Source organism: Leuresthes tenuis, unplaced genomic scaffold (assembly GCF_036924035.1).
Source record: "Leuresthes tenuis unplaced genomic scaffold, fLeuTen1.0.hap1 SCAF_21, whole genome shotgun sequence".
NCBI lineage: Eukaryota > Metazoa > Chordata > Actinopteri > Atheriniformes > Atherinopsidae > Leuresthes > Leuresthes tenuis.
In genome coordinates, this window is record NW_027325375.1 from 12413148 (window position 1) to 12438544 (window position 25397).

Sequence of the window (25397 nt, forward strand, 5' to 3'; positions counted from 1 at the left end):
CAGAGGTTTTTGGCTGCAAGAAGGCCATAGTTTGCCAAAAGCGGGTAAGGTGCGAATGATCGGCTAAATATCAACAAAAGTGGGGGCGGAGGTCTTCGGATGCAAGTGGGTGTGAATATCCCACCATACAAGTATGGTGGAGAGGAAGCTGTGAATGGCCGACCATAGTTTGCAAAAAGCGGGTGAGAAAAGGTGCGAATGTCCAACCATACATGATCAAAACAGGGAGCGGAGGTGTTTGGCTGCGACAAGGTGTGAATGTCCACCCATAATTAATGAAAAGCGGGCAACAAGTAGGTTCGAATGCCCAACCATACATCATCAAAAGCAGGAGTGGATGTGTTCGGCTACAAGAAGGTTTGAATGTCCGAGCATAGTTTGTAAAAAGCGGGTAAGAAAAGGTTCGAATGCCCGAACATACACCATCAAAAGAGGGAGCGGAGGTGTTCCGCTGTAAGACGGTGTGAATGTCCGACCATAGTTGGTAAAAAGTGGGTATGAAAAGGTTCGAATGCCCAAATTCGGCTGCAAAAAACTGTGTTCGGCTGCAAAAAGGTGTGAATGTTCGACTAAATTTTGTAAAAAGCTGGTAAGACAAGGTGTGAATGCCTGACAATGTATGATCAAAAGCGGGAGCGGAGGTGTTCAGCTGCAAGAAGGTCTAAATGTCCATTTTTAATTGCTAGAAAACGAAAGAAAATTTTCGAAAATCAATCCGCACATGATCCTAAGTGGGAGAGGAGGTGTTCAGCTGCAAGAAGGTGTGAATGTCCTACCATAATTGCTGAAAAATGTGTTAGAAACGGTAAGAATGCCGGACCATACATCATCAAAAGCTAGAGAGGTGGTGTTCGGCTGCAAGTAGGTGTGAATGTCTGACTAAAGTTCAAATATATTAACAAAAGCGGGAGGAGAGGTCTTTGGATGAGTGGTTGAGAATTTCCAACCATAATCTATAAAATGCGGTGAAAAAAAAGGTGTGATAGATACCTAAAAGGTGGAGCGGAAGTGTTCAGCTGCAAGAAGGTGTGAATGTTATATATATAGTTGGTGAAAAGCAGGAAAAGAAAGGTCTGAATGCCCAATCTTACATCATCAAAAGCGAGATCAGAGGTGTTTGGCGGCAAGAAAACGGGTAAGGTGTGAATGACCGACTAAATATCAACAAAAGTGGGGGCGGAGGTCTTCGGATGCAAGTGGGTGTGAATATCCCACCATACAAGTATGTTGGAGAGGAAGCTGTGAATGGCCGACCATAGTTTGCAAAAAGCGGGTGAGAAAAGGTGCGAATGTCCAATCATACATGATCAAAACAGGGAGCGGAGGTGTTTGGCTGCGACAAGGTGTGAATGTCCACCCATAATTAATGAAAAGCGGGCAACAAGTAGGTTCGAATGCCCAACCATACATCAACAAAAGAAGGAGTGGATGTGTTTGGCTACACGAAGGTTTGAATGTCCGAGCATAGTTTGTAAAAGGCGGGTAAGAAAAGGTGCGAATGCCCGACAAAGTATGATCAAAAGAGGGAGTGGAGGTTTTCGGCTACAAGAAGGTTTGAATGTACGACCATAGTTTGTAAAAAGCGGGTAAGAAAAGGTGCGAATGCCCGAACATACACCATCAAAAGAGGGAGCGGAGGTGTTCCGCTGAAAGAGGGTGTGAATGTCCGACCATAGTTGGTAAAAAGCGGGTAAGAAAAGGTTCGAATGCCCGAATATATACCATCAAAAGCGGAAGCGGAGGTGTTGGGCTGTAAGAAGTTGTGAACGTCCGACCAAAGTTTGTAAAAAGCAGTTAAGAAAAGGTTCGAATATCCAACCAAACATAATCAAAAGTGGGAGCAGAACTGTTCGACTGCAAGTAGGTGTGAATGTCCACCCATAATTCCTGAAAAATGGGTAAGAAAAGGTGCGAATGCCCAACCATACATCATCAAAAGAAGAAGTGGATGTGTTCTGCTACAAGAAGGTTTGAATGTCCGACCATAGTTTGTAAAAAGTGGGTAAGAAAAAGTTCGAATGCCCGAACATACACAATCAAAAGAGGGAGCGGAGGTGTTCCGCTGTAAGATGCTGCGAATGTCCGACCATAGTTGGTAAAAAGCGGGTAAGAAAAGGTTAAAAAACCCGACTGTACACAATCAATAGCGGAAGCGGAGTTGTTTGGCTACAAGAAGGTGTGAAAGTCCACCAATAATTACTGAAAAATGGGTAAGAAAAGGTGTGAATGCCCAACTATACATCATCAAAAGCAGAAGTGGATGTGTTCGGCCACAAGAAGGTTTGAATGTCCGACCATAGTTTGTAAAAGGCGGGTAAGAAAAGGTTCGAATGCCCGTACATACACAATCAAAAGAGGGAGCGGACGTGTTTCGCTGCAAGAAGGTGTGAATGTCCGAGCATAGTTTGTAAAAAGTGGGTAAGAAAAGGTGCGAATGCCCGAACATACACCATCAAAAGAGGAAGCGGAGGTGTTCCGCTGAAAGACGGTGTGAATGTCCGACCATAGTTGGTAAAAAGCGGGTAAGAAAAGGTTCGAATGCCCGAATATATACCATCAAAAGTGGAAGCGGAGGTGTTCGGCTGTAAGAAGTTGTGAACGTCCGACCAAAGTTTGTAAAAAGCAGTTAAGAAAAGGTTCGAATATCCAACCAAACATAATCAAAAGTGGGAGCAGAGCTGTTCGACTGCAAGTAGGTGTGAATGTCCACCCATAATTCCTGAAAAATGGGTAAGAAAAGGTGCGAATGCCTAACCATACATCATCAAAAGAAGAAGTGGATGTGTTCTGCTACAAGAAGGTTTGAATGTCCGACCATAGTTTGTAAAAAGTGGGTAAGAAAAAGTTCGAATGCCCGAACATACACCATCAAAAGAGGGAGCGGAGGTGTTCCGCTGTAAGATGCTGCGAATGTCCGACCATAGTTGGTAAAAATCGGGTAAGAAAAGATTAAAAAAACCCGACTGTACACAATCAATAGCGGAAGCGGAGTTGTTTGGCTACAAGAAGGTGTGAAAGTCCACCAATAATTACTGAAAAATGGGTAAGAAAAGGTGTGAATGCCAAACTATACATCATCAAAAGCAGAAGTGGGTGTGTTCGGCCACAAGAAGGTTTGAATGTCCGACCATAGTTTGTAAAAGGCGGGTAAGAAAAGGTTCGAATGCCCGTACATACACAATCAAAAGATTGTATCCGATTGCATCCGAAGACCTCCGCCCCCACTTTTGTTGATATTTAGCCGATCATTCGCACCTTACCCGCTTTTGGCAAACTATGGCCTTCTTGCAGCCAAAAACCTCTTATCTCGCTTTTGATGATGTAAGGTTGGGCATTCAGACCTTGCTTCACCTGCTTTTCACCAAATATAGTCGGACATTCACACCTTCTTGCAGCCGAACACTTCCGCTCCACCTTTTAGTTTTCTATGGGGCATTCACACCTTTTTTTACACCGCAATTTATAAAAACACCACAAGAACACCGTATTGAGATTTTGTTCTGACCGCTCATTCGGTGTCGCGTATCTTTCAAGCAATTCTCCTGGTTAGCCCGCACTCGGCTCGCTACCAGAGCCGTGTTAAAGTCTGCTTCGCATTCACTCTCTTTTCTCAGCAGATTAAAAGAAACTTCCATCCTGCACCGCTGTTTGCTTTTTCACAAGAGCAGAGGAGAGCGCACCGTTCCTTTTTCAAATCCTATTGATAAAAATCCATTTAATATGTAGTCCTTGCATAGACATATCACATATTAAACTGATAAGTACAGATACTACACTTGATCTTAGCCAAAAGGCCGAGAAGCGATAACTGTCCACTGGTTCACGTCCGAGGGCCCTTCCTGGCACAATGCGCACTTGTAGCGGTGTTCTTTTTATGGCCATAGTGTCACTTTGCACCTCCGCCCACCCGCTGCACTGAGCACTCTTCAGCCCTTTTAAATGGTATAACTTTACACTACCACACGCTCCAGCGAGCACCATTCAAGCAACAACTTTGCACTCCAGCTTCGAACATCGGCACAGTCGCAACAAGTAAGGCGACTCTACTCAGAGAAGTCACTCTGCACAGTAACAAGATTTCTTTTGCACAGACAGAAAGGGCTTCATCCGCAAAGGTAAAGCCTGCCAAAAATAGAAACAACTCATTAGTGCTGCTCAACGTTGTACTTTGCAGTTAAAAGAAAGAGCAAATCTAAAGTTTCAGGAATCCGAGAATAAGCTTACTTTCATGAGTTCTTCACGATTTCGGATTTTGCTATAAAATGAATTCCTTCACTCAAACTAAATTAAAACTGCTAAACCGCTAATCTGTTACATACAAGGCAGATGTCAAATTCACCGAAATAGGATCTAAGGGTATTTGGCCAATCGAGCTGTAGCAGCTTCGGTAAAAGAGTATAAGTTGAAGAGTTTGTGAATAAAGGTGTGCGCACACATAGTGAGTTGTAGAAAAATAGGCAGGGAGCAATGCCGGCTGGGGTATATGTTCTTGTATGTTGTCTGACTGTTTGATTTGAATGTGTTGTGTAAGTGTCCTGTTGAATGTTACATGTTTGGGCTTTGACACGCTTCACTGTGGTTGTTAACTGTGTGGTGTGTCCTGAAATGTTATATGTTTGGGCTGTGTGACATGCTTAATGCTTTTCAGTAGCAACCCACTTATTCATATATAGCAACTGACAACATAAGAAGTCCGGACATACTTTGATAGTAGTTGTAGAAGTATCCTTATTGATAATAGATAAACTAATTCATAGTGATAGAACAGTAGATGAACAGGTGCCTGCACATGTCTCATGAAAATAAAATGGGTGTATGATTGCTGACGGCAGAGCAATACTGCCAAACTTATGAGTTCTTGTGGCAAACTTGATTCAGTGTCTTGACGTGTATACGCTGTTTCGCTGACTTGTCACAAGAAACAAAGTGTGTTTGATAAGATCCGACCATTTTATTACGGGAGGATCAGTATGTATGGATTCTGATGTGACTGATAAACCCATTCGTATCTTAAGCATAATCTAATACGTGAGACAACGCCCTGGCACACATTATGGACTGTCCCCACAGTCCATAATGTAGAAAAGAGAGAAAAAAGCCTTTCTGATTTGGTGTGTGTGCTCACAGTGCAGAGTGTAGAGAAAAGAGAGAAAAGAAAGCCGTTTTGGTGTCACGGGTGTTGTGACTTACACACACACATTTCTGAATTGAGAAAGGAAATTATTTTAGAGAAAGCACTAGAGTTTAGATCCCTCATTTGTTGATAGGCATTCATTTAATTTTTCTTTTAATCAGTTTTAAAGTGAATACTAACTGAGAAATGAAAAAGGTGAAGAGTTTAGAAGCTTGGTTCAAGAGCAAAACTTGGTTTATGATCAGCTGAGTCTCTAAACAGAACAGCAAAGGGCTTCATCGAACATTTAAAAAAGATTCAGATTGTTAGAATATCCAGAATTTATAGGAATGGTGGTGATTACTCTTATTTTCTAGAATGGAAATAACTGCACCATGTCTGTTTTATGAATTTAAGGGGCTAAAAAGTTTTGTTCTCGTTTTTCTATGATTAACCGAATCTATGTGAGAGTCCAAACAGACAGAAGGGTTACGGCCGAGCGCTGGACCTTCCAAAAAAGATGAGACAGGCTGGACCTGTGCCATACTAGTTAAGACCTGCCTGTGGATAACAGGTTCTTTAAACTCTCACACACACAAACTCACACACGTTCGCACACATACACCCATACACACACACATTCTTGAACTTGCTGCAAGATTAAACCTTTGCATTAACTGACTCCAGCAACTCTGAGTCTCATTGAGAGACTTTTCTCAACAATTGGGTCCTCAAACCAGATCTCAACGTTTCCGCTGTCCAGGGTCGGAGCTGAAACCGTGCACGGGGGAGTCCAGTACTCCTAATGAAAGACCCCCTGCTGAATTGCGGTAATTAGGGGCCAGTGTCCACTGAAAGGGGGAAAAAGGGACGAGATCGTACTTTTGAATCAATGGCCAGAAGCCATTGGCAGTGCAGGCATCAACAATAATGGTGTTATTTCACCCATTAACACTTAAGGTACCTCATGCAGTGGCTGTGATATGGTTACTTAACAAAATATCTTTACCAGACATCTTTCCTACATAACAGTTCTTCTTTCACAGCCACACCTTGTTGTCGAGAGATGTGCTACACTTAATCCATCCACACTGCTACCTACCCCACAGATGGAAAGCCTCATGATTGCATGTCAGAAATAACCATCAGTGTTTTACCCAGGCCAGACTTAACTGATATACGTTATGAAAATGCAGAAATAACTATATTTATTCAACAGATCAAGGAAAAAAACCCTGATGGCACAAATGCTACAGGATTTGCAGTAGTAACAGAAACTGAAGTTTTCTTAAAACAACCACTACCAAAAAATTACTCTGTTCAAGCAGTCGAATTGGTAGCTTTAACTGAAGCTTGTAAATTAAATAACAAAAAGGTTGTTAACGTTTACACTGACAGTCAGTATGCCTTCTCAACTGTACATGTGTTAACACAGCATTGGAAAAACAGGTATGTTGACATCCACAGCTAAATGTATAAACTACAAATATTTTAGCATTATTAGATGTTATTCAATTGCCATCTACAATAGACTCGTATGAATGACCGGAAGGAAAACCATACTGCCAAAGAATTTGTTTAAATATGCTGCAGTATTGAGCCACGGACCATGTCATGTCTCAACAGGAGGGATGGAAGCAATAATGAACCAGGTTTTTACAGCATATGGTTTTACTAATTATTAAAAAAATATTTTTTAGAATAAATAAATTAATAAAGTTTTGTCTAGCAGGTCAAATATGTGCAAAATACATTCCACAGGGCAATCTAAGACCAAAACGAAGATAATTCCCTAAGCCAGTGTATCTTTTTCAACATATTTGTTTGGATTTCATTATTTCATTATTTTGTAGATTTCATTGAACTAAATTAATGTTAAGGGAAACGATTCTGCTCAGTGACAACAGAGGTTTTTACCAAATGGTCTGAAATATTTCCATGTGCACAAGCAGATGCACTCTCAGTAGCAAAATCACGCGTAAAATAACTCATTTCTAGATTTGAAATTCCTGAAAAGATCTTCAGTGATAATTTGACACACTTTGTAAACTATGTCATCTCACTGATGGCAAAGAACTTAAAATAGACCTTAGAAACCACTGTGATATAGAAGGTTTCGCTAACACATTGGAATTGTTTTACTATTTACATATGCATGTGCAGTGAAGAATTGCTTGCTGCGTATAAATGCAAAGAAGAACAGCTTACACATAAATGCTCACATATAGGCTGCTGAATGCAATGAAGACCTGCTTATCCAGTAAAGTTCAATGTCAATGTGTAATATTCAATTAGGATTTGCAAAACAGTGAAGTTAAACAATGAATGGGTCCATAGTCGGTATGAGAAGACTACAGGAATATTTACCTGGGTGTACGTTCAAACAGAGATGAGAAAATTGCGATAAATTATTGTTTGTTTGTTTGTTAGTATGTATATGAATGTTATGTGTATAAACTGTGTTGAGTTGTAGTTACTCAGTAGTGTCTCAGTGAAACAACCGACGGGGGAAGCCTTGCGGTGACAACAAAAGCAGTGTTTTACTGATCAGTCAAGTTGCTCCAGTGTACTCCATACAAACTGGTTGGCTACTGAAGGGATAGAAAATGGGGAATACTTGTTTTAAAGCAAACAAGGAATTAGATGGGAAAAATACATGTTTTAACGGGACCCAGACAATATTAAATACTCAGACAGATGGGAGAAGAAGTGTAGTTTTGTAGGAAATCACAAAATTATTACATAAAATTAGTGAAATCAATTGAAGAATGCCTTTCTGAAGAGCTGTTTACCACAGATGAGCAGCTTTGCGACCAAGCACATTGTAGATCGCTTTACTGCCAAAATGATCTAGTTTAATGGATTGGTTTAGACATGCATAACAGCATTTTAAGAACAAAGAGAGAAACAAAAAGGGACAACGCTTCATGGTGGAAGGTGATGTATAAATAACTGTGTATATGATGAAGGAGAGACCATTTGAGCAGCACAGCCATTTCGCAGCACAGGGACAGCAGTCCAAGTTAAAGGATCTCCCACGTGGTATCACCTGTCACACTGTGTCAAGGCATCAAAAAAAGAAAAATCACCAAACTCAAGGACAAAGAGACGAAGACTCCGGTGAACGAAGAGAGAGGACTTACAAACCAGAAATACAAAAGGATGCTCGATATCAAGATCCAGAAGAAGAGGCTAACAATGCCACGAACACTTACGATGCTGGGAATGATGCCAGCAATGAACAGAGAAGAAGATTCAGTGTCATCAATCTGCAACACGTGCCTCTAATGAGGGGGTGAATATAGAATCCTCAACGATTACAACGTCTCTGGGAACTGTGACAACAACAAGGTTTAAACCATTTTGATATATATTGTAACCTATTGGCTAAGGAATAGTGCTGAAAATTAGGTAAATCTAATCCACCACTGTCCTTGGTCTTCTGTAGAGTTTTTAAACTAATACGTGGTGGTTTGTTTTTCCACAGAAATTTGGAGATGCATGAATCTAGTGACTTAAACCAAGTAGCAGGTGGTTTTATGGGGATCATTGAGAACAAATAGTTAACTTTTGGTAGTATCATCATTTTAATGGTTGTAACTCTCCCCATAAGTGATATAGGTAAGGACTTCCAACGAGAGAGATCGTCCTCTACTCTCTTTAATAATTGCACATAATCCATCTGTACTTATCAGTTTAATATGTGATATGTCTATGCAAGGACTACATATTAAATGGATTTTTATCAATAGGAGTTGAAAAAGGAGCTTGCTCCGTTCACTCCAAGCATCGACCCGGTATTGCAGTGCCGCTGGGAACGGTGCGCTCTCCTCTGCTGTTGTGAAAAAGCAAACAGCGGTGCAGGATGGAAGTTTCTTTTAGTCTGCTGAGAAAAGAGAGTGAATGCGAAGTAGACTTTAACACGGCTCTGGGAGCGAGCCGAGTGCGGGCTAACCAGGAGAAATGCTTGAAAGAAACGCGACACCGAATGAGCGGTCAGAACAAAGCCTCAATACGGTGTTCCCGTGGTGTTTTTATAAAATGCGGTGAAAATAAAGGTGTGAATGCCCCATAGAAAACTAAAAGGTGGAGCGGAAGTGTTCGGCTGCAAGAAGGTGTGAATGTCCGACTATATTTGGTGAAAAGCAGGTGAAGCAAGGTCTGAATGCCCAACCTTACATCATCAACAGTGAGATCAGAGGTTTTTGGCTGCAAGAAGGCCATAGTTTACCAAAAGCGGGTAAGGTGCGAATGACCGACTAAATATCAACAAAAGTGGGGGCGGAGGTCTTCGGATGCAAGTGGGTGTGAATATCCCACCATACAAGTATGGTGGAGAGGAAGCTGTGAATGGCCGACCATAGTTTGCAAAAAGCGGGTGAGAAAAGGTGCGAATGTCCAACCATACATGATCAAACCAGGGAGCGGAGGTGTTTGGCTGCGACAAGGTGTGAATGTCCACCCATAATTAATGAAAAGCGGGCAACAAGTAGGTTCGAATGCCATACCATACATCATCAAAAGCACGAGTGGATGTGTTCGGCTACAAGAAGGTTTGAATGTCCGAGCATAGTTTGTAAAAAGCGGGTAAGAAAAGGTTCGAATGCCCGAACATACACCATCAAAAGAGGGAGCGGAGGTGTTCCGTTGTAAGACGGTGTGAATGTCCGACCATAGTTGGTAAAAAGTGGGTATGAAAAGGTTCGAATGCCCAAATTCGGCTGCAAAAAACTGTGTTCGGCTGCAAAAAGGTGTGAATGTTCGACTAAAGTTTGTAAAAAGCGGGTAAGACAAGGTGCGAATGCCTGACAATGTATGATCAAAAGCGGGAGCGGAGGTGTTCAGCTGCAAGAAGGTCTAAATGTCCATTATTAATTGCTAGAAAACATGAAAGAAAATTTTCGAAAATCAATCCGCACATGATCATAAGTGGGAGAGGAGGTGTTCAGCTGCAAGAAGGTGTGAATGTCCTACCATAATTGCTGAAAAATGTGTTAGAAACGGTAAGAATGCCGGACCATACCTCATCAAAAGCTAGAGAGGTGGTGTTCGGCTGCAAGTAGGTGTGAATGTCTGACTATATTTTGTGAAAAGCAGGTGAAGCAAGGTCTGAATGCCCAACCTTACATCATGAAAAGCGAGATCAGAGGTGTTTGGCTGAGAGAAGGCCACAGTTTGCGATGCAATAATTAAAGGCCTCATGCCAGATGTCGCCACTGAAGTAAAGAACATTTACGTGGGATGGTGTGAGGGTCCTCGTTTGGCTGACGTTCGCCGATATGCTCGCCATGCTCAGAACCAAGTTGAGACGCGTAAGACAACCAAAAGGGACAAGTGTGAAAAGGAGCTGCATTTGGCAGCCATGACCATTTATTACGCAGTTGGTGTAAACAGAGGACGAGGCCGAAGTCGAAGACGTGGACGTGTGGGAGAGGAGGTCGAAATGGGCCACGCCAGAGCTATGATCCGAATATTTGTTTTTACTGTGGCCAGACTGGACACTGGAAGAAGGACTGTCCACAGCTGAAAAGTGATGAAATTGGGCAAAAGACTGACTGAGGGTGGGAGGCAGGTTCTGGACGTCACGCGGCAGCGGAGCCTCCACTAATGGGTGATAGCACAAACACACTCACACATTTTTCCTGCTCTGTGTAGTGAAGAAACGCTTGCCGACTGTGATTCACGTAGTAAAGTTTTGCATGCTATTTCCGTCCTAGAGCAAAGATATTTCTCTCAGAATATAGGAACTATGTTCATCAGTTGTGACGTCAGGGGAGTTTGATTGTCCTCCAAAGTTAAGTGGAAACCACGTTTACTGTATGTCTGCATCAGGCCAGGTTGTGAAGGAGAAAATGACAATGCCCATTGCGTGTTGTCACTCCTGATGAGCTCTCCTTCAAACACTCATTTTTGTTATCAGAGTTGTGTCCCATTAACCTGATGGGCTGTGATCTCATGTGTAAATTAGGCATTATTTTAACTTCTACACCAGAGGGTGTTAAGGTTATGTTACAGCCTGACAAAGTTTTCACAGCAGTGCAGTTTGATTCATCGGCACTTACATATGCTTATGAGTGGAAACTTCCCAGCTCTCCTTTTTCACAACAACTAGTGGAAGAAGCAAAAGCGTTAGTTTCACCCCTTTCTGATTTCATGCAATCTACTGATTTGCACTGCACATCACACATTTCTTGGGGGCCTGACAATGACTATGAGAAGAAGTGAAAAAATATGTGCGCCTACTTTATTGGCTGTGTCGCTCACTCCAGAGCACTTCGATTTTTTTAATGTTTGTGGTACTCGCCCTCACATTTCCTTGGCCAAACGTACACACAGGCAGGGACAAGGTGTGGGAGAGTTTGTTGCTACATGTCAGAAAGAAATGGAGTGGACCGTTTCACCTGCAGATCCAAATTTGATGTTTTCTGAACGATTGTCAGCATACAAAAAAACATTTTTGAGTACAATGCATTGTCAAAGAACTGTGGACTTAATTCCTACCACAGAATCACATTTTGAAGCATGTTTTTTATCTGAAACAGATTTGTCTTCGATACCCATGTTGGCTGAAGTGCCCAATGATCTTTGGGCTAAGAGCAAATATGATGTGGGGTTGATAAAAGGCTGTGAACCAGTAATTGTCACCCCTAAATCAAACTTTTGTCCATGTAAAAAACAATACCCTTTTAAGCCTGAAGCAATTAAAGGGATTAAACCTGTTTTTCAATCTTTTCAGAAAACAGGCGTTATTGTTCCTTTTGAAAATTCACCTGTGCTTACTCCATTGATTCCTGTTAAAAAGATTAAAGATGCTGGCCAGCCAGATGAATGGCGTTTTGTTGGATATTCGAACCTTTTCTTAACTGCTTTTTACAAACCATGGTCGGACTTTCACACCTTCTTGTAGCCGAACAACTCCGCTCCCGCTATTGATTGTGTACAGTCGGCTATTTTAACCTTTTCTTACCCGCTTTTTACCAACTATGGTCGGACATTCACACCGTCTTACAGCGGAACACCTCCGCTCCCGCTTTTTATGGTGTATAGTCGGGCATTCGAACCTTTTCTTACCCGCTATTTATAAACTATGGTAGGACATTCAAACCTTCGTGTATCCGAAAACCTCCGCTCTTTCTTTTGATCATACATTGTCGGACATTCGCACCTTTTCTTACCCGCTTTTTACAAACCATGGTCGGACTGTCACACCTTCTTGTAGCCGAACACATCCGCTCCCGCTATTGATTGTGTACAGTCGGGTATTTTAACCTTTTCTTACCCGCTTTTTACCAAGTCTGGTCGGACATTCACACCTTCGTACAGCGGAACACCTCCGCTCCCTCTTTTGATGGTGTATGTTCGGGCATCCAAACCTTTTCTTACCCGCTTTTTCCAAACAATGGTCGGCTATTCACAGCTTCCTCTCCACCATACTTGTATGGTGGGATATTCACACCCACTTGCATCCGAAAACCTCCGCCCCAAATTTTGTTGATATTTAGTCGGACATTCGCACCTTACCCGCTTTTGGCAAACTATGGCCTTCTTGCAGCCAAACAACTCTGATCTTGCTTTTGATGATGTAAGGTTGGGCATTCAGACCTTGCTTCACCTGCTTTTCACCAAATATAGTCGGACATTCACACCTTCTTGCAGCCGAACACTTCCGCTCCACCTTTTAGTGTTCTATCACACCTTTTTTTTCACCGCATTTTATACATTATGGTTGGAAATTTTCAACCACTTTCATCCGAAGACCTCTCCTCCCGCTTTTGTTAATATATTTGAACTTTAGTTTGACATTCAAACCTTCTTGCAGCTGAACCACCTCCGCTCCCTGTTTTGATGATATATGGTCTGGCAATACTACCTTTTCTTACCCGTTTGTGAGTAATTATGGCTGGACATTCACACCTACCTGCAGCCGAACACAACCTCTCTCGCTTTTGATGATGTATGGACCGGCATTTTTACCTTTTCTAACACATTTTTCAGCAATTATGGTCGGAGATTCACACCTACTCACAGCCGAACAACTCCGCTCCCGCATTTGATGATGTATAGTCGGGCATTCTCACCCTTTCTCATCAGCTTTTTGCAAATTATGATCTGACATTCACACCTACTTGCAGTCGAACAGCTCTGCTCCCGCTTTTGATTATGTTTGGTTGGATATTCGAACCTTTTCTTCACTTCTTTTTACATATTTTGGTTGGACGTTCACACCTTCTTGTAGCCGAACACTTCCACTCCTGCTTTTGATGATGTATGGTTGGGCATTTACACCTTTTTTTTGCCCATTTTTCAGGAATTATGGGTGGACATTCACACCTCGCAGCTGAACACCTCCTATCCCACTTATGATCATGTGCGGTTTGATTTTCGAAAAGTTTCTTTCATGTTTTCTAGCAATTATTGATGGACATGTAGACCTTCTTGCAGCTGAACACCTCCGCTCCCGATTTTGATCATACATTGTCAGGCATTCGCACCTTGTCTTACCCACTTTTTACAAACTTTAGTCGAACAGTCACACCTTTTTGCAGCCGAACACCACCTCTACCGCTTTTGATGATGTATGGTCCAGCATTCTTACCTTTTCTAACACATTCTTCAGCAATTATGGTCGGACGTTCACACCTACTCAGAGCCGAACACCTCCGCTCCCGCATTTGATGGTCTATAGTCGGGCATTCTACAGCGGAAAAGACTCATTCTTATGTTTGGTTAGATATTCGAAACTTTTCTTAACTGCTTTTTACAAACTTTGGTCGGACGTTCACAATATCTTGCAGCCGAACACCTCCGCTTCCGCTTTTGATGGTGTATATTCGGGCATACGAACCTTTTCTTACCCGCTTTTTACAAACCAAGGTTGGACTTTCACACCTTCTCTTAGCTGAACAACTCCGCTCCCTCTTTTGATTGTGTACAGTCGGGTAATTTAACCTTTTCTTACCCGCTTTTTACCATCTATGGTCGGACATTCACACCGTCTTACAGCGGAACACCTCCGCTCCCTCTTTTGATGATGTATGGTTAGGCATTCGCACCTTTTCTTACCCATTTTTCAGTAATTATGGGTAGACATTCACACCTTCTTGCAGCTGAACACCTCCTCTCCCGCTTATGATCATGTGCAGTTTGATATTCGAAAATTTTCTTTCATGTTTTCTAGCAATTATTGATGGACATTCAGACCGTCTTGAAGCTGAACACCTCCGCTCCCACTTTTGATGGTGTATAGTCGGGCTTTCGAGCCTTTTCTTCCCCGGTTTTTACAAATTATGGTTGGACATTCAGACCTTCTTGCAGCCGAAAACCTCCACTCCCTCTTTTGATCATACATTGTCGGGCATTCGCACCTTTTCTTACCCGCTTTTTACAAACCATGGTCGGACTTTCACACCTTCTTGTAGCCGAACAACTCCGCTCCCGCTATTGATTGTGTACAGTCGGGTATTTTAACCTTTTCTTACCCGCTTTTTACCAACTATTGTTGGACATTCACACCTTCTTACAGCGGAACACCTCCGCTCCCTCTTTTGATGGTGTATGTTCGGGCACTCGAACCTTTTCTTACCCGCTTTTTACAAACTATGGTCAGACATTCAAACCTTCTTGTAGCCGAACACATCCACTCCTGCTTTTGATGATGGGTATTCAAACCTACTTGTTGCCCGCTTTTCATTAATTATGGGTGGACATACACACCTTGTCGCAGCCAAACACCTCCGCTTCCTGTTTTGATCATGTATGATTGGACATTCGCACCTTTTCTCACCCGCTTTTTACTATGGTCGGCCATTCACAGCTTCCTCTCCACCATACTTGTATGGTGGGATATTCACACCCACTTGCATCCGAAGACCTCCGCCCCCACTTTTGTTGATATTTATTCGGTCATTCGCAGCTTACCCGCTTTTGGCAAACTATGGCCTTCTTTCAGCCAAACACCTCTGATCTCGTTTTTGATGATGTAAGGTTGGGCATTCAGACCTTGCTTCACTTGCTTTTCACCAAATATAGTCGAACAGTCACACCTTCTTGCAGCCGAACACTTCTGCTCCACCTTTTAGTGTTCTATGGGGTATTCACACCTTTTTTTTCACCGCATTTTATTGATTATGGTTGGAAATTCTCACCCACTCTTATCCGAAGACCTCTCCTCCTGCTTTTGTTAATATATAGTCGGGCATTCAAACCTTTTCTTACCCGCTTTTTACAAATTATGGTCGAACATTCACACCTACTTGCAGCCGAACACCTCCGCTCCCGCTTTTGATGGTGTATAGTCGGGCTTTCGAGCCTTTTCTTCCCCGGTTTTTACAAATTATGGTTGTACATTCAGACCTTGCAGCCGAAAACCTCCGCTCCCTCATTTGATCATACATTGTCAGGCATTCGCACCTTGTCTTACCCGCTTTTTATAAACTTTAGTCAGACATTCACACCTTGCAGCTGAACCACCTCCGCTCCCTGTTTTGATAATGTATGGTCTGGCAATACTACCTTTTCTTACCGGTTTGTGAGTAATTATGGCTGGACATTCACACCTACTTGCAGCCGAACACCACTTTTCCCACTTTTGATGATGTATGGTCCAGGATTCTAGTCTTTTCTAACACATTTTTCAGCAATTATGGTTTGATATTCACACCTACTCACAGCCTAACACTTCCGCTCCCGCATTTGATGGTGTATAGTCGGGCATTCTCACCCTTTCTCATCAGCTTTTTGCAAATTATGATCTGACATTCACACCTACTTGCAGTCGAACAGCTCTGCTCCCGCTTTTGATTATGTTTGGTTGGATATTCGAAACTTTTCTTCACTGCTTTTTACAAACTTTGGTCGGACGTTCACACCTTCTTGCAGCCGAACACCTCCGCTTCCGCTTTTGATGGTATATATTCGGGCATTCGAACCTTTTCTTACCCGCTTTTTACAAACCATGGCCGGACTTTCACACCTTCTTGTAGCCGAACAACTCCACTCCCTCTTTTGATGGTGTATGTTCGGGCATTCAAACCTTTTCTTACCCGCATTTTACGAACTATGGTCGGACATTCAAACCTTCTTTTAGCCGAACACATCCACTCCTGCTTTTGATGATGTATGGTTGAGCATTCGCACCTTTTCTTACCCATTTTTTAAAAACTATGGTCGGACATTCACACCTTCTTGCAGCTGAACACCTCCTCTCCCGCTTATGATGATGTGTGGTTTGATATTCGAAAATTTTCTTTCATGTTTTCTAGCAATTATTGTTGGACATTCAGACCTTCTTGCAGCCGAAAACCTCCGCTCCCTCTTTTGATCATACATTGTCGGGCATTCGCACCTTCTCTTACCCGCTTTTTACAAACCAGGGTCGGACTTTCACACCTTTTAGTAGCCGAACAACTCCGCTCCCGCTATTGATTGTGTACAGTCGGGTATTTTCACCTTTTCTTACCCGCTTTTTACCAACTATGGTCAGACATTCACACCTTCTTACAGTGGAACACCTCCGCTCCCTCTTTTGATGGTGTATGTTCGGGCATTCGAACCTTTTCTTACCCGCTTTTTACAAACTATGGTTGGACATTAAAACCTTCTTGTAGCCGAACACATCCACTCCTGCTTTTGATGATGTATGGTTGGGCATTCGTACCTTTTCTTACCCATTTTGCAGTAATTATGGGTGGACATTCACACCTTTTTGCATTTTAACACCTCCTCTCCCGCTTATGATCATGTGCTGTTTGATATTCGAAAATTCTCTTCCATGTTTTCTAGCAATTATTGATGGACATTCAGACCTTCTTGCAGCTGAACACCTCCGCTCCAGCTGTTGATGGTGTATAGTCGGGCTTTCGAGCCTTTTCTTCCCCGATTTTTACAAATTATGGATGGACATTCAGACCTTCTTTCAGCCGAAAACCTCCGCTCCCTCTTTTGATCATACATTGTCGGGCATTCGCACCTTTTCTTACCCGCTTTTCACAATTCATGGTCGGACTTTCACACCTTTTAGTAGCGGAACAACTCTGCTCCCGCTATTGATTGTGTACAATAGGGTATTTTAACCTTTTCTTACCTGCTTTTTGCCAATTATGGTTGGACATTCACACCTTCTTACAGCGGAACACCTCCGCTCCCTCCTTTGATGGTGTATGTTCGGGCATTCGAACCTTTTCTTACCCGCTTTTTACAAACTATGGTCAGACATTCAAACCTTCTTGTAGCCGAACACATCCACTCCTGCTTTTGATGATGGGTATTCAAACCTACTTGTTGCCCGCTTTTCATTAATTATGGGTGGACATACACACCTTGTCGCAGCCAAACACCTCCGCTCCCTGTTAGGATCATGTATGGTTGGGCATTCGTACCTTTTCTTACCCATTTTGCAGTAATTATGGGTGGACATTCACACCTTCTTGCATTTGAACACCTCCTCTCCCGCTTATGATCATGTGCGGTTTGATATTCGAAAATTCTCTTCCATGTTTTCTAGCAATTATTGATGGACATTCAGACCTTCTTGCAGCTGAACACCTCCGCTCCAGCTGTTGATGGTTTATAGTCGGGCTTTCGAGCCTTTTCTTCCTAGATTTTTACAAAATATGGATGGACATTCAGACCTTGTATCAGCCGAAAACCTCCGCTCCCTCTTTTGATCATACATTGTCGGGCATTCGCACCTTTTCTTACCAGCTTTTTACAAACCATGGTCGGACTTTCACACCTTTTAGTAGTGGAACAACTCTGCTCCCGCTATTGATTGTGTACAATCGGGTATTTTAACCTTTTCTTACCTGCTTTTTGCCAACTATGGTCGGACATTCACACCTTCTTACAGCGGAACACCTCCGCTCCCTCCTTTGATGGTGTATGTTCGGGCATTCGAACCTTTTCTTACCCGCTTTTTACAAACTATGGTCAGACATTCACACCTTCTTGCAGCCGAACACTTCCGCTCTACCTTTTAGTGTTCTATGGGGTATTCACACCTTTTTTTTCATCGCATTTTATAGATTATGGTTGTAAATTCTCACCCACTCTTATCCGAAGACCTCTCCTCCTGCTTTGGTTAATATATAGTCGGGCATTCGAACCTTTTCTTACCCGCTTTTTACAAATTATGGTCGAACATTCACACCTACTTGCAGCCGAACACCTCCGCTCCCGCTTTTGATGGTGTATAGTCGGGCTTTCGAGCCTTTTCTTCCCCGGTTTTTACAAATTATGGTTGGACATTCAGACCTTGCAGCCGAAAACCTCTGCTCCCTCTTTTGATCATACATTGTCAGGCATTCGCACCTACTTGCAGCCGAATACTTCCGCTCCACCTTTTAGTGATGTATGGTTGGCATTTGCACCTTTTCTTACCCTTTCTTACCCTACTGATTGCTTAAGATTAAGTTGTTTTTTCTCAAACTACAACATTTTTTTAATTGTTGAAACTTGATTTGAAGTGGATAAATAAGGAGGACAAACAGTTTTAAGTCAGGCTGATAGAAGGAATTAATGTTATAGCAAAATCTGTATTTCGTCATATGTCGAGAGATGCTTATTGCTGAAGAAGTTCTTTCTCATTCTACAAAGTACAACGTTGTTTATCGTTGAAACTTGATTAGACATGAATAAATATGAAGGACAAAGCAGTCTTAACTTGGTTAGAGTTAAGGAATTCGTTTTATTGGAGAATCCGAATTCGTGCATAACTCGTAAAATAGAGCTTATTTTCGGATTCCTGAAGAATGAGTCTGGTTCTTTCTCATAATACAAAGTTTGTTGTTTATTGTTGAAACTTCATCAGAAGTGAAGAAATAAATGAATGCCTATCAACAAATGTGGGATCTAAACTCTAGTGCTTCCTCTAAAACAATTTCCTTTCTCAATTCAGAAATGTGTGTGTGTAAGTCACAACACCCGTGACACCAAAACGGATTTCTTTTCTCTCTTTTCTCTACACTCTGCACTGTGAGCACACACACCAAATCAGAAAGGCTTTTTTCTCTCTTTTCTACATTATGGACTGTGGGGACACAAAACCGCTCTCTCTCTTTTTTTTTGATTGTGTGCCAGGGCGTTGTCTCACGTATTAGATTATGCTTACGATACGAATGGGTTTATCAGTCATATCAGAATCCATACATACTGATCCTCCCGTAATAAAATGGTCGGATCTTATCAAACACACTTTGTTTCTTGTGACAATCAAGTCAGCGAAACAGCGTATACACGTCAAGACACTGAATCAAGTTTGCCACAAGAACTCATAAGTTTGGCAGTATTGCTCTGCCGTCAGCAATCATACATCCATTTTATTTTCGTGAGACATGTGCAGGCACCTGTTCATCTACTGTTCTATCACTATGAATTAGTTTATCTATTATCAATAAGGATACTTCTACAACTACTATCAAAGTATGTCCGGACTTCTTATGTTGTCAGTTGCTATATATGAATAAGTGGGTAGCTACTGACAAGCATTAAGCATGTCACACAGCCCAAACATATAACATTTCAGGACACACCACACAGTTAACAACCACAGTGAAGCGTGTCAAAGCCCAAACATGTAACATTCAACAGGACACTTACACAACACATTCAAATCAAACAGTCAGACAACATACAAGAACATATACCCCAGCCGGCATTGCTCCCTGCCTATTTTCGTACAGCACACTATGTGTGCGCACACCTTTATTCACAAACTCTTAAACTTATACTCTTTTACCGAAGCTGCTACAGCTCGATTGGCCGAATACCCTTTGATCCTATTTCGGTGAATTTGACATCTGCCTTACATGTAACAGATTAGCGGTTTAGCAGTTTTAATTTAGTTTGAGTGAAGGAATTCATTTTATAGCAAAATCCGAAATCGTGAAGAACTCATGAAAGTAAGCTTATTCTCGGATTCCTGAAACTTTAGATTTGCTCTTTCTTTTACTGCAAAGTACAACGTTGTTTTTTTTTTGTTTAAATCTTTCTAGACATGGTAAATATGAAGGACAAAGCAGTTTTAACATAGTTTGAGTGAAGGAATTCATTTTATAGATAAAATCCCAAGAGTCTGCTGAGAAAAGAGAGTCAATGCGAAGTAGACTTTAACACGGCTCTGGGAGCGAGCCGAGTGTGGGCTAACCGGGAGAATTGCTTGAAAGAAACGCGACACCGAATGAGCGGTCAGAACAAAGCCTCAATACGGTGTTCCCGTGGTGTTTTTGTTGCTGCCTTGTCGATTGCACAGGGGCAAGCGTTTCAACCAAGCAACGCTCACCATGGGGAAGGTGGCTATGGCAACTAGCCTGATGCCCTGCTCCCGCAGTGACGGATAATCGTACTCTGGTTTCTCTTCATAACATACAAGTCTTTCGCCTTTTACTAAAGACTTTCGTGGAGAGCAGCACTAATGAGCTGTTTCTATTTTTGGCAGGCTTTACCTTTGCGGGTGAAGCCCTTTCTGTCTGTGCAAAAGAAATCTTGTTACTGTGCAGAGTGACTTCTCTGAGTAGAGTCGCCTTACTTGTTGCGATTGTGCCGATGTTCGAAGCTGGAGTGCAAAGTTGTTGCTTGAATGGTGCTTGCTGGAGCATGCGGGAGTGCAAAGTTATACCATTTAAAAGGGCTGAAGAGTGCTCAGTGCAGCGGGTGGGCGGAGGTGCAACGTGACACTCTGGCCACCTATGGCCATAAAAAGAACACGGCTACAAGTGCGCATTGTGCCAGCAAGGGCCCTCGGACCTGAAACAGTGGACAGTTATCGCTTCTCGGCCTTTTGGCTAAGATCAAGTGTAGTATCTGTTCTTATCAGTTTAATATGTCCTCTATACGAGGACTACATATTAAATGGATTTTTAAGAATAGGAGTTGAAAAAGAAGCTTGCTCCGTTCACTCCAAGCATCGACCCAGTACTGCAGTGCCGCTGGGAACAGTGCGCTCTTCTCTGCTCTTGTGAAAAAGCAAACAGCGGTGCAGGATGGAAGTTTCAGGGAGCCCAAGATTAAACTTTCTTTTAATCTGCTGAGAAAAGAGAGTGAATGCGAAGTAGACTTTAACACAGCTCTGGGAGCGAGCCGAGTGTGGGCTAACCGGGAGAATTGCTTGAAAGAAACGCGACACCGAATGAGTGGTCAGAACAAAGCCTCAATACGGTGTTCCTGTGGTGTTTGTGGCTGCCTTGTCTTTTGCACAGAGTAAAAGACAAGGCAGCCATCGAATAGGGCCCGATTGTTCCTACTTGGTCAGCCGAGGAGCAAGGGGGGGGAGCAAGCGTCTCAACCAAGCAAATCTCACCAAGTAGGAACAATCGGGCCCTATTCGATGGCTGCAACACCTGAAAGAGATATTGATGCGAGACCCGATCAAAAGCTTTTTCAAAGTCTAAATTTAAGATGACAAGCCGGGTGTTTTTGTCTCTAGCGTAATCAATGATGTCTCGAATCAGTACGAGGCTGTCGGTGAGTTGTCTCTCTGAGATGGCACAAGCCTGGTCTGGGTGAATTACCTCCTCTAAAACAGAGGACATCCGTGTCGTTAAAACCTTGCTAAAAAGTTGACAGTCAAAGTTTAAAAGTGTGATGGGCCTCCAATTCTTTAGGTCAGTCTTATCATTTTTATCAGAAGTGAAGAAATAAATGAATGCCTATCAACAAATGTGGGATCTAAACTCTAGTGCTTCCTCTAAAATAATTTCCTTTCTCAATTTAGAAATGTGTTAGAAAAGGTAAAAATGCCGGTCCATACATAATCAAAATCGGGAGAGGTGGTGTTCAGCTGCAAGAAGGTCTAAATGTCCATCAATAATTGCTAGAAAACATGAAAGAAAATTTTCGAAAATCAAACCACACATGATCATAAGTGGGAGAGGAGGTGTTCAGCTGCAAGAAGGTGTGAATGTCCACCCATAATACCTGAAAAATGGGTAAAAAAAAGGTGCGAATGCCCAACCATACATCATCAAAAGCAGGAGTGCATGTGTTCGGCTACAAGAAGGTGTGAACGTCCAACCAAAGTTTGTAAAAAGCAGTTAAGAAAAGGTTCGAATATCCAACCGTGCATAATAAAAAGCGGGAGCAGAGCTGTTCGACTGCAAGTAGGTGTGAATGTCAGATCATAATTTGCAAAAAGCTGATGAGAAAGGTTGAGAATGCCCGACTATACACCATCAAATGCGGTAGCGGAATTGTTCGGCTGTGAGTAGGTGTGAATCTCCAACCATAATTGCTGAAAAATGTGTTAGAAAAGGTAAAAATGCCGGTCCATACATAATCAAAATCGGGAGAGGTGGTGTTCAGCTGCAAGAAGGTCTAAATGTCCATCAATAATTGCTAGAAAACATGAAAGAAAATTTTCGAAAATCAAACCACACATGATCATAAGTGGGAGAGGAGGTGTTCAGCTGCAAGAAGGTGTGAATGTCCACCCATAATACCTGAAAAATGGGTAAAAAAAAGGTGCGAATGCCCAACCATACATCATCAAAAGCAGGAGTGCATGTGTTCGGCTACAAGAAGGTGTGAACGTCCAACCAAAGTTTGTAAAAAGCAGTTAAGAAAAGGTTCGAATATCCAACCATACATAATCAAAAGCGGGAGCAGAGCTGTTCGACTGCAAGTAGGTGTGAATGTCAGATCATAATTTGCAAAAAGCTGATGAGAAAGGGTGAGAATGCCCGACTATACACCATCAAATGCGGGAGCGGAGTTGTTCGGCTGTGAGTAGGTGTGAATCTCCGACCATAATTGCTGAAAAATGTGTTAGAAAAGGTAAAAATGCCAGTCCATACATCATCAAAAGCGAGAGAGGTTGTGTTCGGCTGCAAGTAGGTGTGAATGTCCAGCCATAATTACTCACAAACGGGTAAGAAAAGGTAGTATTGCCAGACCATATATGATCAAAACAGGGAGCGGAGGTGGTTCAGCTGCAAGAAGGTTTGAATGTCAAACTAAAGTTCAAATATATTAACAAAAGCGGGAGGAGAGGTCTTCGGATGAAAGTGGTTGAAAATTTCCAACCATAATGTATAAAATGCGGTGAAAAAAAAGGTGTGATAGAACACTAAAAGGTGGAGCGGAAGTGTTCGGCTGCAAGAAGGTGTGAATGTCCGACTATATTTGGTGAAAAGCAGGTGAAGCAAGGTCTGAATGCCCAACCTTACATCATCAAAAGCAAGATCAGAGTTGTTAGGCTGCAAGAAGGCCATAGTTTGCCAAAAGCGGGTAAGGTGCGAATGTCCGACTAAATATCAACAAAATTTGGGGCGGAGGTTTTTGGATGCAAGTGGGTGTGAATATCCCACCATACAAGTATGGTGGAGAGGAAGCTGTGAATAGCCGACCATTGTTTGGAAAAAGCGGGTAAGAAAAGGTTTGAATGCCCGAACATACACCATCAAAAGAGGGAGCGGAGGTGTTCCGCTGTACGAAGGTGTGAATGTCCGACCATACTTGGTAAAAAGCGGGTAAGAAAAGGTTAAAATACCCGACTGTACACAATCAATAGCGGGAGCGGATGTGTTCGGCTACAAGAAGGTGTGACAGTCCGACCATGGTTTGTAAAAAGCGGGTAAGAAAAGGTGCGAATGTCCGACAATGTATGATCAAAAGAGAGAGCGGAGGTTTTCGGATACACGAAGGTTTGAATGTCCTACCATAGTTTGTAAAAAGCGGGTAAGAAAAGGTTCGAATGCCCGACTATACACCATAAAAAACGGGAGCGGAGGTGTTCCGCTGTAAGACGGTGTGAATGTCCGACCATAGTTGGTAAAAAGCGGGTAAGAAAAGGTTAAAATAGCCGACTGTACACAATCAATAGCGGGAGCGGAGTTGTTCGGCTACAAGAAGGTGTGAAAGTCCAACCATGGTTTGTAAAAAGCAGTTAAGAAAAGGTTCGAATATCCGACCAAACATAATCAAAAGCGGGAGCAGAGCTGTTCGACTGCAAGTAGGTGTGAATGTCCAGTCATAATTACTCACAAACGGGGGAAGAAAAGGTAGTATTGCCAGACCATACATGATCAAAACAGGGAGTGGAGGTTCAGCTGCAAGGTGTGAATGTCTGACTATAGTTTGTAAAAAGCGGGTAAGACAAGGTGCGAATGCCCAACAATGTATGATCAAAAGAGAGAGCGGAGGTGTTCGGCTGCAAGGTCTTAATGTCCAACCATAATTTGTAGAAACCGGGTAAGAAAAGGCTCGAAAGCCCGACTATACATCATCAAAAGCGGGAGCGGAGGTGTTCAGCTGCAAGAAGGTGTGAATATTCGACTAAAGTTTGTAAAAAGCTGGTAAGACAAGGAGCGATGTCCCGACATTGTATGATCAAAAGCGGGAGCGGAGGTGTCCAGCTGTGAGTAGGTGTGAATGTCCGACCATAATTGCTGAAAAATGTGTTAGAAAAGGTAAAAATACTGTACCATACATCATCAAAAGCGGGAGAGGTGGTGTTCGGCTGCAAGAAGGTGTGAAAGTCCGACAATGGTTTGTAAAAAGCGGGTAAAAAAAGGTTCAAATGCCCGAATATACATCATCAAAAGCGGAAGCGGAGGTGTTCGGATGCAAGAAGGTGTGAACGTCCGACCAAAGTTTGTAAAAAGCAGTGAAAAGCGAGAAAAAGTATTTCGTGAGTTCTGCATGATTTGGGATTTTGCTTATAAAATGCATTACTTCACTCAAACTTTGTTAAAACTGATTTGTCCTTCATATTTACCATGTCTAGAAATATTTAAACAAAAAAACAACGTTGTACTTTGCAGTAAAAGAAAGAGCAAATCTAAAGTTTCAGGAATCCGAGTATAAGCCTGCTTTCATGAGTTCTGCACGATTTCGGATTTTGCTATAAAATGAATTGCTTTGCTCAAACCAAGTTAAAACTGCTTTGTCCTTCCATATTCATCAATGTCTAGATCGACTTCAACAAAGAAAAACATTGGACTTTGCAGTAGAAGAAGTTGAAATCCATCTACACATTGATTAATATGAAGGACAAAGCAGTTCCCACTTGCCCATAAGAAAATAAGCTTATTCTCGGATTCCTGATCCTTCAGTGTTGCTCTTTCTTCTACTGCAAAATACAATGTTGTTCTTTGTTGAAGTCGATCTAGACATTGATAAATATGAAGGAAAAAGCAGTTTTAACTTGGTTTGAGTGAATTAATTCATTTTATACATAAAATCCGAAATCGTGCAGAACTCATGAAAATAAGCTTATTCTCGGATTCCTAAAACTTTTGATTGGCTCTTTCTTTTACTGCAAAGTACAACGTTGTTTTTTTTGTTTAAATAT

At 42.2% G+C, this 25397-nt stretch overlaps 3 non-coding genes and 1 pseudogene across 3 annotated transcripts; 3 read left to right on the top strand and 1 right to left on the bottom strand.

Annotated features, from left to right (window-relative positions):
* Nucleotides 1–3620: 3620 nt before the first annotated feature.
* On the bottom strand, nt 3621–3806 carry LOC140280557 (U2 spliceosomal RNA). Its single transcript, XR_011909509.1, has one exon. It is a non-coding gene; the product is annotated as a U2 spliceosomal RNA (small nuclear RNA).
* Nucleotides 3807–8767: 4961 nt separating this feature from the next.
* On the top strand, nt 8768–8944 carry LOC140280561 (U2 spliceosomal RNA; annotated as a pseudogene).
* An 11506-nt stretch (nt 8945–20450) lies between these two features.
* LOC140280737 (U5 spliceosomal RNA) lies at nt 20451–20564 on the top strand. The gene has a single exon (XR_011909667.1). It is a non-coding gene; the product is annotated as a U5 spliceosomal RNA (small nuclear RNA).
* A 308-nt stretch (nt 20565–20872) lies between these two features.
* Nucleotides 20873–21056, top strand: LOC140280487 (U2 spliceosomal RNA). Its single transcript, XR_011909451.1, has one exon. It is a non-coding gene; the product is annotated as a U2 spliceosomal RNA (small nuclear RNA).
* Nucleotides 21057–25397: the final 4341 nt, after the last annotated feature.